This window comes from Fukomys damarensis, unplaced genomic scaffold (genome assembly GCF_012274545.1).
Source record: "Fukomys damarensis isolate Sample0158 unplaced genomic scaffold, DMR_v1.0_HiC HiC_scaffold_7, whole genome shotgun sequence".
Taxonomy (NCBI): Eukaryota; Metazoa; Chordata; class Mammalia; order Rodentia; family Bathyergidae; genus Fukomys; species Fukomys damarensis.
This window is the reverse complement of record NW_022900919.1, coordinates 9230605-9245028: the sequence shown is the minus strand read 5'-3', so window position 1 is coordinate 9245028 and position 14424 is coordinate 9230605. Positions and strand designations below refer to the sequence as shown.

Below are 14424 nucleotides of genomic sequence, written 5' to 3'. Positions count from 1 at the left end.
TGTCTCCTACCTCCCGCTCGGCCAGGGTGCAGCCCTCTACCGGTCCGCTCCGGAGCAGCGAGTTTGGAGCCTGCGCAGCGGCTCCTCCTGGCCTCCGCAGGTCTCCCTAGCGTCTTACGTCTCCCCCTAGAGGTGCGTGTCGGGTCTCTTTCTGCGCATGCTCCAGTTCAGGGCGCTTCCGCTTCCTCCTTTGGGTGAGACGACGCCCGTTTAGGTGTGAAAGCCTCAAAGCCTTGCTTCTCAGGCTCGGGAGGTGTTGTCTGCCGCAGCCACAGTCGAACCTTTATTCCTCTCCCAGGCCCACTCCCTAATATCTGAACCTCCTCTGCCTCTGTCTGAACAAGAGGGCAGCAGAAGAAGCTGTGAGGGCTAAACCTGGCGCTCCGTACGCCGCGGCAGTGGGATGGTGCGGAAAAGCTGGAGAGCATCAGATGCCGCTCAGAACTGACAACCAGGAAGCCCTGAGTGTTGTAGCGAGGCATGTGTTTCACTGCACAGGCCAAGCTGTGTGTCTGTAAGCTGTATATTCAGTGTTACACGGAAGAAAAGGAAAGGAGGGAAGGAGAGAGAGGCGGGAAGGAAGGAAGAGGGAAAACGCAGTGTTCACAGATGCAGATGTCACACTGAGCCTCCAGCCAAAGGACCCGGCACAAGACGCTTTAAACTGTTTCTTTTAACTTAAAGAATGGCTATGTTTAGTTTTACTGGTTTGGAATTTGGTCTGTTGGGTTATTTTATGGGGAGACTGCTAGGTCTGGAACCCAAGGCCTTGCACAGACCAAGTACACACTACCACAGAGCTACACCCAATCCCAAATATGTTTGTTTGTTTTTTAAACTGTTGCATTCACACAGTTGTGCAAGGCAGTGCCTGGCATTTATTTAATAGCGAAGCAGCTAAGGTTTGTGCACACATTGTTACAACTTTCCTGGTATTGTGCCCCTGTTTTCCCTAATGCATCTTGTGGAACACCAGCTGTGCAAGATATGCATGGGCTATGCCCATGGAAGGGGCTTTCTGTGCCAGCGTGTTTACAAAATGGTGGCTCTGAGCTGGCTGCTGGGAGCTCTAGGCTCTTATCAGCAAACAAGGACTTGCAGAACACTGCAGCAAAACAAATTCGCTTAACTCAGTATTTATTTCCCAAACTTGTTTAACTAGGGACCCCTTGTGCCAGAACACTGATAGATGACAAAACATACTTTGGAGAAGAGTGCTTCGGAAAGGGCCCACGGCTGTCAGAGAGAGAGAGAGCGCGGAAAGGCAGGTGGCTGGAGGGGACGCTCAGGGCGTGGAGAACCTGCCACCAGGAAACAGCCATGGCAGCGGCAGAGCATCCTCCCCGTAGCAAAGTAGAGAACAGAAGGTGAGCCCGCAAACACTTGGGATATTTTTGTTGTCTTTTAGAGAGCATCTGATTGCCAAAGTATTCTTAGCAAAGCATTTCTTTTTTAAGTTGGAAGACAGAATGTAAAATATGTTCAAATTTTTGAGCAGATGAGCAAAACTGTCAGGAAACGAGGAGGTGCTGTTGGAGGTCTGCAGGTGGTGATGGCAAAGGTTGTATTACTCCTAACTGACAGGCTGCCTGTTGCTTTGTTATCACATATTTAGTATTGGCCAACTTGCAACTTGTCACTGCCTTGGCTGAGAATAAATCACTTGTCCCAAATCTAAGATGGTGGAATATGCAGATGACTTTCTTTGCTGCCCACACAAAAGTTTGTTATCTTAATTGCTTTTAATATGAAGGTCTCAGGAGCTCCACATCGATGCCTCTTACTTTTAGGTAAGTGACACCAGGACCAAACTATTCTTCTTCCCGGATCATTGAATATGATACGATGTGAGACTAAAACGTACTGCTCCTTTGCATTCAAAGTGGCATCATATTTGAGGATACGTGTGGAGTCCTATTTGGGGCAGACAGCAGGAAATATCATCTCAACTATCTGCTTCCAGATGAATGATGATCAGAGATCTTCACTCTGGCGTCACTGCCAGATGCTCAGGGTTTCTTTGCCCCGACCCTGAGCCACTCAATCCCATGTGGCGATTGTTACAGGGATGCTGTGTTTGTCTAACCTTTCCCGGGAAGGAAGAGAGCTTTGGCACATGTACGGACAACACAGAAAGCCCAAGGCATCAAATGCTGAATTTAATTGACCAAGAACTTACAAAAATACCAACCGCCAGTGTCAGTAATACCACAATATGTGGTGGCCCTGAAGCTGGTGGGGAAATGCTGTGGTGGACCAGCTGTCCAGCGCAGGCCCAGAGCCCAGAACCACACAGCGCACAATGAGGCAAGAAAAATAATCTGTCATCACCGTAGTGCTTTTATCCTTAGTCACAGAATAACATTTCTCAGAACTGACCCCAAAATTGTGGCTCTTAATGGACTTCATAAAGCTTTCTCCAAAAATCACAGCCCTCTAAGTTTACCTATTACATTTCAAATAAAACCTCCCAAGGGAGTGGGAAGTGGGTTAGTATCTGACATGTCTGGCTTTGTGCATAGCTACTACAGGAGGTGAAAGGACATTGGTCCTCACCCTGCACAGCCTGCTTCTGGATTAAGTTGTCTCACACTGCTTAAGACTTAGGCTCATTACCCACATTTGCTGCCCTCAAGGAATGGATGGACTTGAACCTACATAATTACTCACTCAGGGCAAAAGCATTTGTTTTTAGACCATTGGCCATGTATCATGGTAACCAAATTTTTACAAGATTTGTATGCCCATTTGTGTAAAGCTGAAAAGTAAATGAAGAAGGGGGTGAAAATGCCTAATATTTGTATCAGGGTTGGTACCAACTTAGTCATATATATATATATATATATATATATTGGTACTGGGGATTGAACCCAGGTCCTAGTGCTTGTGAGGCAGGTGGTGGAACCACTGAGCTAAATCCTTGGCCCCCCAACTCGGTTTTAAATTGAAGAAATAAAAAAGAAATGTAAGATTCTGCCTCCTATGTATGGCATTTCTGAAGTATTCATGGGAGTAGTTTTAGAATAGATAGTGATGTGTTCTCATATTAAACACTCTTTATTTATTTTTATTAATTTATTTATTTTGGTACCAGGGATCAAACTCAGGACCTTGCGCTTGTGAGGCTGGCGCAGTGCCACTGAGCTAAATCCCCGGCCCAAAAAAGTAATCTTTTAAATCTTACATGTGTATAGAGTTTTCTGGTTTACAAAGGGATTCACACATCCCAGCTTGTTTTAAACTTCATGAGCCCCTTAGGCCCAATAAAGCATGGTGTACTGGCCCCATCTTTTCACATGTGGAGACAGAGGTTCAAAAGGGAAAGTTAACTAGTAATGGAGCTCAAAGCCAGATCTAGAGATTCCAGCAGAGCCTTCGCATTCATATCTACTTAGCAACATAATGTTAGCTGTATCTGTAGAGATACCAACTAGGACTCAGAATAGCCCTATTGTAGAGACCACTGAACTTGTAGACACACGTTCATGGCAGCTTTACTTACGATAGGCTGAAGATAGAAGCAACCTTAAATGCACATCACAGATAAATTGGTGCACATATGAAATAAGAAACAGATACAATGGTAATATTATTCGCCTCTGAAAAGAAAGAGAATTCTGACACAACACAGATGGAACTTGAGACCATTACACCATGTGAAATAAGCCAATCATAAAAGGAAAATAATTTATGATTCCACGTATAGGAGGTAACTAACACAGGTAAATTCACAGAGATAGCAAAATAGAGGCTACCAGAGAATTGGGGGAAGGAAAAGAGGAGTTTTTTGTTTATTGGGTACAATAGCTTCTGTTTGGGATGCTTAAAAAGTCCTACAAATGATGGCCACACAGCAATGTGAATATGTGTAGCACCACTGAACTATGCTCTTCAAAGTGGTTGAAATTATAATTTTATGTTACGTATATTTTACCCACAATGAATAAAAATTTTAAAAAGGACTGGTCCTGTCTTCAAATGGCTTGTTTTATATGGAAAGCATAACAAATTTCCACAATTGTTTCATAGTTTTTATTGTGGTAAAACACACATAATGTAAAGTTTACCATTTTAAGTGTACCATTTTGTGGCTTATGTACAATCATATTGTGGTACAGACTTCACCACATCCCTCTCTAGAATTTTCTCATCATCCCAAACTGAAACACCAGATTACAAATTCCAGATGCTCACTCCCCTCTCACCTTCTGGCCATTACCACTTCACTTTCTGTCCATGGGTTTGACTACCCTAGGTATGACATCTGAGCGGAATCACATAGTATTTTTCTACTTGAACTGGCTCTTTTCGCTTAGCTTAGTGTCTTCAAGGTTCACCAATGTTGTGTGGATCAGACTTTCTCACAAGGCTGGGTATTATCCCCTTATGAGTCTATACCACATGTTGTTTATCCATTCACCTACTAATGGACACTAGAGTCCTTCCACCTCTTAGGTATTGTGAATTATGTTGCTGTGAATATGGGTGTACAAATACCTGTCCAACTACATGCTTGTAATTCTTTGGGCTACATATTCTGAAGTGGGATTACTGGTTCATATGGTAACCCCTATGTTGAATTTTCAAAGAAATTTCCGTACCTTTTCCACCATGGCACAAAATTCTACATTCCTATCAGCAAAGAAGCTACAAGAATTTCAGTTGATCTGTGTCATCAGCAACATTGTGTTTTTCTACTCTGGGGGCTAATTTATAGAAGCCATGCTAATGGAAGTGAACTGGTATCTTATTGTGGTTTTTGTTTGTATCTCCCTAATTATAAGTGATGTCAAGCATCTTTTCATTTGTTTATTGGCCATGTGTGTATCTTCTTTGGAAAAATTCCTTTATATTTCTTTGCCCGTATATTCACAATTTTTAATCAGCTTTGAACAACTTGTGAAGAGTAGGAAGATGTACAGCCATCCAGAAAGGGATGAGCAGCAAGGCTGGAGCAAGTACTGAGTGCTTCATCTAGAGCAAATTACAATAGGAGAGTGGAGAGACAGCACACACAGCTCAGGGAAACAATTAGGAAAGTCTGGACTACTGACAGCCATGAAGGTGGCAGGAGAGATTGCAGACTTGGGCCAGGTTCTGGCAATGCACATAACAGAGCATACTGCTGATTGATGAGGTTGCAGGGTGAGGCTAAGCTGACCTACTTCAACCCCTTCCTTCCATATAAGTCAATGAAATTCAGGGAACGGCTTTCTAATTATGATATATTTATGAACTGACATTGGAAAGAGTCTGTTATGATCCTAGCTTTACCAAAGTGTTAAGTTGAAGAACATACCAATAGAAAAATGGGTTGAACATTATTCTAAGATACTAAATATTTTTCCTAAGGTACTAAAAACTGAGCAAGAATGAAAAATTAGATGAAATAGCCAGAAAAGAGTGGCTTATATATGTTGGACTGAGACCTAGGGAAAACTGAAGAATGATATTTTGGCTTTTCTCCACATTAAGCCACACTGGTGTTTGGGCTGAGGGTAAGGGCACCAACTTTGAGGTCATTCAGACTTGGTTTCAAAAATCTTAACATGATAAAGCAAACTGCCATGAAAGAGACAGCACAAGCTACAGAATCAGCCTCAAAAAGACTATAGATATTGAAGTAATATAGAAGATAATCCTGTTAAATATTTTTAAATTTTTAAAAATAAGTTAAAAAGCCAAGATTTTAAAAATCATCCAGTAAGATTCTAGAGGGAAAATTAAAACATCTAGAAATGAGTGTCTTAAATAACTCACAAACTAGAAAATACATGTGAAGAATTTATATAAAATGCAGCACAAAAAGGCACACAGGGAGAAAACTTGAAAGGCAGATGATAGATCAAGAGTAGTGTGACAAGGTGCGGTAAGGCCTAATTTAACTTCCAAAAGGAGGAAATAGAATAAGGAAGAATCAGTTTTTGAAGAAACAATAAGAAATCTCCTAGAATTGATGGAAGACACCTACTCTAAGACACCTATTCTATAATCATAACCAATCTCCAAAGCAAGAAAAATCCATACTCAAACATACTGTGGTCAGATTGCAAAATAGCAAATATAAAAGTCAATCATAAAAGCAGCCAGAAAGAAAAGACATCTTTTCAAGGGACTGGCAATTAGATTGACAGCTACCTTGTCCATCCCAACTATGAAAGCCAGGGGACAGTGGAATGCCATTTTTAATATGCTGAATGAAAATAACTTACACCCTCAACAGAGCAAATGTAACATTCAATAATATGAGTAAAACAAATAATTAGAAAAACAAACCTTGAGGGAGTTTATTACCAGCAGACTCCTCTAATATTAGTTCTAGTGCATATCAGGGGAAACAAAGATGACTTAAGAAAGAAGGGATGCATGCAAAGAAAATAATAAACCTGTAGATAAAAATCTGTGCTGATGCAGACCAGACAGTACAAAAACATCTCATTTGAAGAGCTAAAAAATTAATAGATTTAAGGTGCTACATAATAACAGCACAAGACAATAATTGGACTGAAGCATTCTGAGGCCCTTAAATTATTCCAGAGAAAGTTAAAATTTGACTAATCTCAGAATGAATTAGAGTTAAATATGCATATTAAAATTTCTGTTAGCCTTAAAATGGAAATGCGAATATTAAATTTCAAAACAAGAGAAGGAAAAAATAAAGTGGGGCAAGAATGGAGGATCTCAAAGAATATAAAATAAGTGGAATGAAAATGATCTGCCAATAATCACATTAAATTGTTAGGATTAAAAGCAGATATTCATCAACAAATAACTAGACTTTTATAGGACAGATCTGTTTTATTTGTGGTTTTACATCAAATATTTTAATAATGTTTTATTTAATATGCATTTATTACAAAAAACACAAATAAATCAATACATCCTCTTCTGCTAGCTTTTAAATTTTTTTTTTCCAAGAAGTCCTACTAGCCCAAAGTGGGCAGCATGCATGCATTATACAAATCACTTGTTGGAAAACATAAAATGAGCAATCAACTACTGTAATTCACTGTTTGAACCTTATACAACTCTACCACACACATGCATACACCAAAATTAGTCCACCAAATACTGCTTTAATAGGGGGAAGCATATTGGGAAATAAGGGGGAGCAATACTATAAGAAAGTTTTATGCAAAGTCAACTTCTCAAGTATGTACCATGGACTGAAATATTCAGGGACTCTGATTAGGGTTTATTTCAGCAAAACACAATGAAGAAACAAGCACAGCTTTCTCTCTGTTGATGGGATTTGTGAGTTATTGTTAGAGACTCAGTTTCCAAGAAAAACACATTTATCTTAATTTCAGCAAGTCAAGGAAACCAAGCAGTCGAGGAGGGTTTGGGACCTCCACTCCCTGCCACCTGGATTGTCATGAGCTCCGTTTCCCTGAGCAAGCTGCCCTCGTGGGCATATCAAGTTCTCAGGGCAGTTTTTAGTGGCCCTGGAGCTGGCTGTTTGGAAGGCACAAAAAAAAGCATGGGAAGGTTCCTAGGATAATCAAGAGTCATTGGTTGAAGTAGGTTCCTCTTAGCAGGAAACCAGGATATGGCCTGGGCATACTGAATTCGAAGGGTTTGGTGTGAGAGAGCCCCTGAAGGCCAGAGGATGGGACAGGAAAGTGGGGAGGACCATAGAGGTGGGTTGAGATGTGCCTGGAGTTTGACAGACCGTGGCCTTTGGATTCACACCAGCTCTGTGTCCCACCCCATCCAAGCTTGCCCTGCTCACTGGCCTTGGAAAGGCAGACCACAAACCAGGATGGGCAATCTAGAAGGCCTGACTTTTCTGAACCACAGCTATTCCATCTTGATAGCTTTACTCAGGCTCTACATTTCAGTAGCTACTGAGTCACTGAACTGCAACTGCTCCACCCACCCCACATCTGCCCTGAATTTATGTCCCATGACCCCAGGGGTATCTGACCAAGGGCTTGCATTTTGCCCTGAAATTTCTTTCTGTAGCAAAAAACAGCCATTTTCTACAAATCCTGTTTAGAACTTCCCAGGACTGAGCTACAAATAACATTGGAGGAGCCAAGAGCCAGCTGCTGTCGGAAATCCAGCGAAGTCCAGCCAGCTGGTCACCAGACTAGGGTTTCAAAGTCAGAAAACAACACTTCAGCACCCAGTGCTCAGTTGAGTCCTGGCCACCTGGTCATTCATCCCATCCTGCAAAGGGCTGGTGTGGGAGGACTTCCAGTGGCCAGAGAATGGGATAGGAAAAAGGGAGAGGAACAGTGAAGTTGGGCGGGGGGGGGACAGACCTGCACTCTGTGCAGGGAATGGCAGCCCAGTTTGCATCACCCCACTTCCTGACACACAGTCTGCAGAAAACTCCTCCTCAAAGTCCATTTTTACAGAGGTAGAACCAACAAAGACCTTCACCAGAATTTAACAGGAAGTGTCTCCTCCATTCTACACGCATGGAGCTCAGGGCATGAGGCAGAAAAGTAAACAAGGGTCCTGCCCTCAGAGAAAACAGTGTCTGCTCTGGTAGGAAGTAACAGACAACCTCCATGGGCAGGTAAACTCTTTGAGAGCCCCTCATCCTTTCCCTTCCCTTCTGATCAATGGAGGCTCAGTGAAAGCTACAAGGAGAATGGATGGCAGTGACATGAGTTCAGACATCCAGCCCAACAGCCACCCACTGTCCCCAGAGAAGTCCTCTCCCCAGGAATAGAAATCCCCAGACTTTCCAGGTCCACATTCCCCCAAGAGGACACTTACATGTGGTCGACTAGAGAAGATCCAAAATGGCAGAGTATTTGATTTCTTTTAAGTTTCATGTTAAAAGGAGGTCATCCCTGAAGGATTTACTAAAGGAACACTGGCTCACAAATTATTTCCTTCCTGGGCTTTTTTTTTTTTTTTTTTTTTTTGAGGAGTTCCCTCTGAACCTTGACCTCAAAACAGATTCTGTTCACTGGGAGTCAGACCACAACCAACAACAACCTCCATTTAATTTGTTGTTGTTGTTGTTTGTGGTACTGGCGGTGAAAGCTAGTGTCTTGCACATCCTGAGCACACTTCCTACCCACTGAACAACACTCCCAAACCCGTCCAACCATTCCCACTTGAATCCCAACACTGCCACTTACTAGCCAGGTGACCTTAGGCAAGTTACTTCCATTCTGTGCTTCAGTTTCCTCACCACTAAAATGGAGATAACAGTATATTTATTTACTATTTATTGTAAAACTCAATTAAACTAATGCTTGGGAAAGCCTCAATCAACACCATATGTGGCATAAAGTACTCCCAAAGGTGAGTTTATTAAATGAACCCAAGGCTCCTCTACCCAAACATGCAAGAGGGAAGCCGCATTCTGCACCCTTATCATTACCTCAGGCTGGGCCTTCTCCCTTTTCTTGTTCCTTTTGAAACAGCATCTAGGTCTGGTCCCGTTCAGAGGCCTTTGCAATATGTCCACCCTCCCTTCCTCTGGCTCCCCTTCTGGGCTACTCCAGATCTGCACCTGCCTCAGGCTCTCTCTCCATCAGACCTTGCCCATGGCTTCTTTACTTTCTGGTGTTTCCCTTTGTGCAGGGGCTCAAAACACGATGCCCCAAAGTATGGCACTTAGGCATATTGAGTGCTTTGAATTAAAGGGCATTGGAAGGCCTCTGAACCAAGGTAACTGACTTGCTTCTGCCCTCCCATCTCATGCCTGCCATGATCTTCATACCAGCTAGAATTCTTTTTCCCCAAGGCAGACCATAGAAATCAGAATCCCTTTTCCTCAAAGTCAGCCGTAAAAAATAGAATTATTACTCTAACCTTACGTGCTCCAGTGTTCAGCCTTTCTGTCTTAACGCTAGCCCTAAAGAAATTCTCTGCCTTATATCCTTTTGGGGTGGTAGGTCATACAACCCTCATTCCAGACTGCCTTGGCCCTACCTGGGAGGAAGAAATGCTACAAGCAGGGAGACCAGGAAAACTCTGAGAACACAGGCCTTGAGGGCTCCTCTCTTGGCTGTTGCTGTTAAAACAGATATACTTTGCCCACTCAAATTCCCACATGGTTCTCCTACTTCCAAGATCCTGAGTATCTAATGCATGTGTTCCCCTTTGTCTGTGGGTCTTCATTGTAAGAGCTTCTGTATCTCCGTAGACTTAATTAAATAAACTCTGTAGACTTTTCTCTTGTTACCTTGTCCTTTTGTCTGTTTTTTGAGACATATCTTGCCACACTGTCCAGGCTGGCCTTGACCTTTTGGACTCTGAGGACTCTCAGGCTGAGCCTGGGGGAAACCAGGACACATCACCACTCCAGGGCTCCTACCCTGCATTTTCCTTTTTATTTATTATTTATTTATTTGTTTGTTTGTTTATTTATTTATTGGTACTGGTGATTAAACCCAGGCCTTCACAATGAACTATATCAACAGCCCTGGCCCTTTTTTATTTCTTTATTCTGTTACAGATATTTTTTTTTTGTCCACAACTCTTATGATAAGAAAGAAAAAGGCCTCCCTGCACATATAAGTCTGTCACAGAACCAGCTCCCAGGAATTCTTCCTCCTTGAGCCTTTCTCCTCTTTGATCTGCTCCTCTCCTCTTCCCATGTCCTAAGGAATACCTTTCCAGGCTTCTATCTGCTCTGCTCTCTTTTCCACCAGAGCTGAGGTGCAGGTACCAACCCCTCTAGACTTCTCCCTTTGAATTCCCCCTGCATTTCGGGCTTGCTTACTTTTCTCATTGCTGGAACAAAATACCCTGACACCCAAAGTTGAAAGAGGAAAGGTTTATTTCAGCCAAGTTAGTAGAGGTTTCAGTCCCTAGTCGACTGACTCTGAGGTGGGGCAGTGTAGCAGAGGGGCATCACAGAGGAGAAACATTTCATGGTGTGGCAGGCAGCAGGCAGCAACAGCAAACTGCAAGCAACAAGCCTTTCTTACCCTTTTTATACCATCCAGGCTACAAGCCTTTTGGGTGGTACCACCCATACCCAGGGTGGGCCTTCCCATTATCCTCACTGAGAACTATACTAATTCCAATCAGTGGACTAATTTAATGCCATACAACATTAACCCCAGGATCACATGCCCTACATCCAGCCAGCTCTGAAAAGCCCCATCTCTAACTGCATGAGGTTTTGAGGGCAGATATCTAGCTACAAGTCATAACAACTTCCTGTTTCTGAAGACTTCTTCCTATCCTAGTGTGATCCTTCCTTGCTGAAACAAAAATTATTCCCAAATACACCGGACTTGCCCAAGCCGTTTTTGGAAATGGGCTATCAAACCTCGGGCAAGGGTTCAACTACACAAAACTCCAACCCATGAGGACCCAGCACATGTGGAAGTAATTAATGTGCAACTGCTGTATGTCATCCAGGCCATCGATGACCAGTAAAACCACAGCAAATACTGAAATAAGTACAGGAAAATCCTTAGACTCTTTCAGTCCAACTCTACTTTTCCAGAAGATGAAATTTCAGTTACTTTTCCCCTAAAAATGCACAAAGAGTGGGTAGAGTGAAGCCACAGGAGGGGGAAAGGCTCTGACTTGTAGTTATCACACCATCGGGAGGGGAAGGGAGGAGGTCAGCAAGGACCAGCCTTGCTGACACAATGCGCCCCCAAGGAGCCCCTTCGGCTTGTAGATGACAACAGTGATCAAAATAGCAAGTCAGTTTTTTTCTTCTCCAACAGGAAACAGCCCTCACTCTCTGAGCCATTAGGACCAATGCTCTAGAAGTACAAGACAAAAACAAAAGAGACAGAGTATCTCTCACTCCAAAAATAAAGGCAAAACCTTTGCTATGTTCTAGACTGACTAAATAAAACCCTAGCAAGGGCCATTACTAATCCATATAATTGGCTAGTGGCTACCTTGACTCTTCAACTCATTTGCCTAAAATTGGGAGGAAAAACAGCCCACTCACAGGCTTTCGATCTCTAACATAAAAGCAAGCGATTGCTCCTGCCACTGGTTTCCAATAAAAGGCAGAGGTGCCTCTGGATAATTTGCTTTTCCCTTGCAGAGATTTGAGGCCACAGGTGGTGGCTAGTCTGTGCGGTGACTGCTGGCGAGGCATGGCAGGCCACCTGCAGGTGTTGGGGACCCAGGGATGCTGCTCTTCTGGCCCAGTCCCACAGGCAGAAGAGACAGGTGCAGGAGGGCATGAGACCTTTCCTCAGTGTCTTATGGCCCCACTCTGGCCCAGCCAACGCTGCTGCCTTTGCTTGGCTACAAGAAAGCCCTCTGGAGTTTTGTCCCAAGTGTCTTAGACCCCTTTGTGTAGAAGTGGAACCCTCTTTGTAGCTGTCCAGATAGGGGACCAGGGCTTGGGGATGTGCCTTCAAATCCAAGTTCCCCTGAGGGTTGGGGTGGAGGGGTCCACTGCTTCCTGGAGCCTGGGGTGGAACTGGCACCCAGCTGGGCTTCTGAGACCTGGGGCCGCCCCGTGGTCCAGGCTGGGGTAATCTGGAAAGAGCGACCTAATCCGAGACGCAGGGCTAAATTCTCCCCCACTGCACGGTTCCACTTCCAAGATAAAGCCACGGAGGCCGCAGGAAGGCGGGAGCTCACCCATCCATGCTCCCCTAGGCCCGGTGCCCAGGCCCGGAGCGCTGGGAAGGTTCAAGTCGGGCAGTAGCCAGACGGAAACCTTCGGAGTGAAACGCGAGAGGCCCGCAGGCTCGGGATAGGTCAGGGTGGCGACAGGTGCGCGGCTTGAGTCGCTCTGGCGCCCACTCCAGGAAGATGGCCCTGGCCGCGAGCGCTGTTTACGTCCCGTTTTGCAGTGCTGTTTACGGAGCTCTCCTTGGGCCCAGCCCTTGAAACCCTAAACGCAGTGAGAGGCGGCGGCAGGACTGGCTGCACCGCACCCCTCACCTGAGGCTCCTTACCTGCGCGCCCCTCACCTGCGGCTCCGCGGGTGGCCTTGGCCTCCATGCTCCTGAGCTGCCTGAACCGTGCCCCGCCTTTGGGGCTCCCATCGCCTTCCTCGGGGCTCCCCGGGGACTACCCCGCCTGCCACCTCCTCCAGGCGCCCCCCAGTCCTCTCCCTGGGGATTCCCTGCAATCCTCCCTCTGGCCACTGCTTAGTACTCCTCTTAACGAGTAAACCCTGGTCCCCAAATGATTTGCAAATACCATTCTTTCCACCCTCCCGAGTTATTCACCATCCCCGAGAGTATTTATTTCCTTTCAGTTTTTGTTTTTCTTTTTGTATGTTTGGGGGCGGGACTGCGAGCCAGAAAAACACTTGCCATTGGGCCTGGTGTACTACATCCACTTCCTGTGCTGCCTTTCTCCCCTTTCTATTTCTATAGACAAAAATAGATTCCATTAACCATTTTCAAAAATGTGCACGGTTGAACAGTAGCTCTAAGACAATCAAGGGCACACACAACACGGGACATTCAGTAATTTTTTCTGCCTGTTTCAAAGTCTTCCCAATTTTTTTCCTGAAAACTGTAATGTGCCTGTTTTGCTGACACCTAACCCTTTTATTTATTAAATGTTCAAGCTGGCACTTGCTTGAAATAGCAAAATTCAATGCAGGCACTTTTTTTTCCTCCAGTACTTGGCCTGTTTCATACTGTTATTTTTCTGGGAATGCAGGAATGAATTTTTTAAATGCTGCTGGCAGCCGGGTGTGGTTGAACTCCTGTATGTTCAGCTACTGGGAAAGCTGGAGCAGAAGGATCACTTAAGCCCATGAGTTCAAGACCAGCCTGGACAACACAGCAAGAGCCAGTCTCAAAAATGCAACCGTACCTAAAATGCCTCTGTCTGGGAATAGAAGCGCTGTGACCAGCAGTTCTGAAGTTGTATTTTCAGGACTGGCTCCGCAGGCTAGCTGTGGCTCAGCACCTCCAGGGCTCTGGACCTGGGATAGATCTGGAGCCTGTTTGCTGCTCGCTCTGCCCCTGTACCCCGTAGGAGCACAGAGGAACCCCCAACTGCTCCTCACTCTGCACACCGCCTTCCAAACCACCAACTGTGGAGTCCAAGGACTTTCCCCTGCCTGGAATGAAAAATGGCCCAGGTCTGCTCCCATCAGTCACTGCTACAGTGCCCACCCCTACTTGGATCCCCAAGCTGGGTGCCCCCTACCCCCTTGAGCAACCTTGGGGTCACTTCTGGGAAGCCTGAGATTCAATTTTGTAAAATAAGAAAATCTCAGAGCTCCCTGGGCAGGCGAGCTCCAAAAACCATGTCCTCATTCTACACAGATTTACCAGACTCCTACTGGTTATCCCAGATTTGAATTTTTAATTTGATATGAAAATTTGCTTATGTATATGGAATAAGAAATGGATCTAACCACAGCCACCTGCTCCCACACCATGAAAAGTTTGATTCTTTCCCACCAATTTGAATGATCTCTTTAACCATATTTCAATCCCCATATACATTAAAGTGTTTGTTTTATTGACAGTTGTACTATTTCTACAATAACACTATACA

At 44.5% G+C, this 14424-nt stretch overlaps 1 long non-coding RNA gene across 1 annotated transcript; it reads left to right on the top strand.

Annotated features, from left to right (window-relative positions):
• Positions 1 to 286: 286 nt before the first annotated feature.
• LOC104850768 lies at positions 287 to 1821 on the top strand. Its single transcript, XR_777059.1, has 3 exons — positions 287 to 514; positions 1163 to 1367; positions 1499 to 1821. It is a non-coding gene; the product is annotated as an uncharacterized LOC104850768 (long non-coding RNA).
• The last annotated feature ends 12603 nt before the right edge of the window (positions 1822 to 14424 follow it).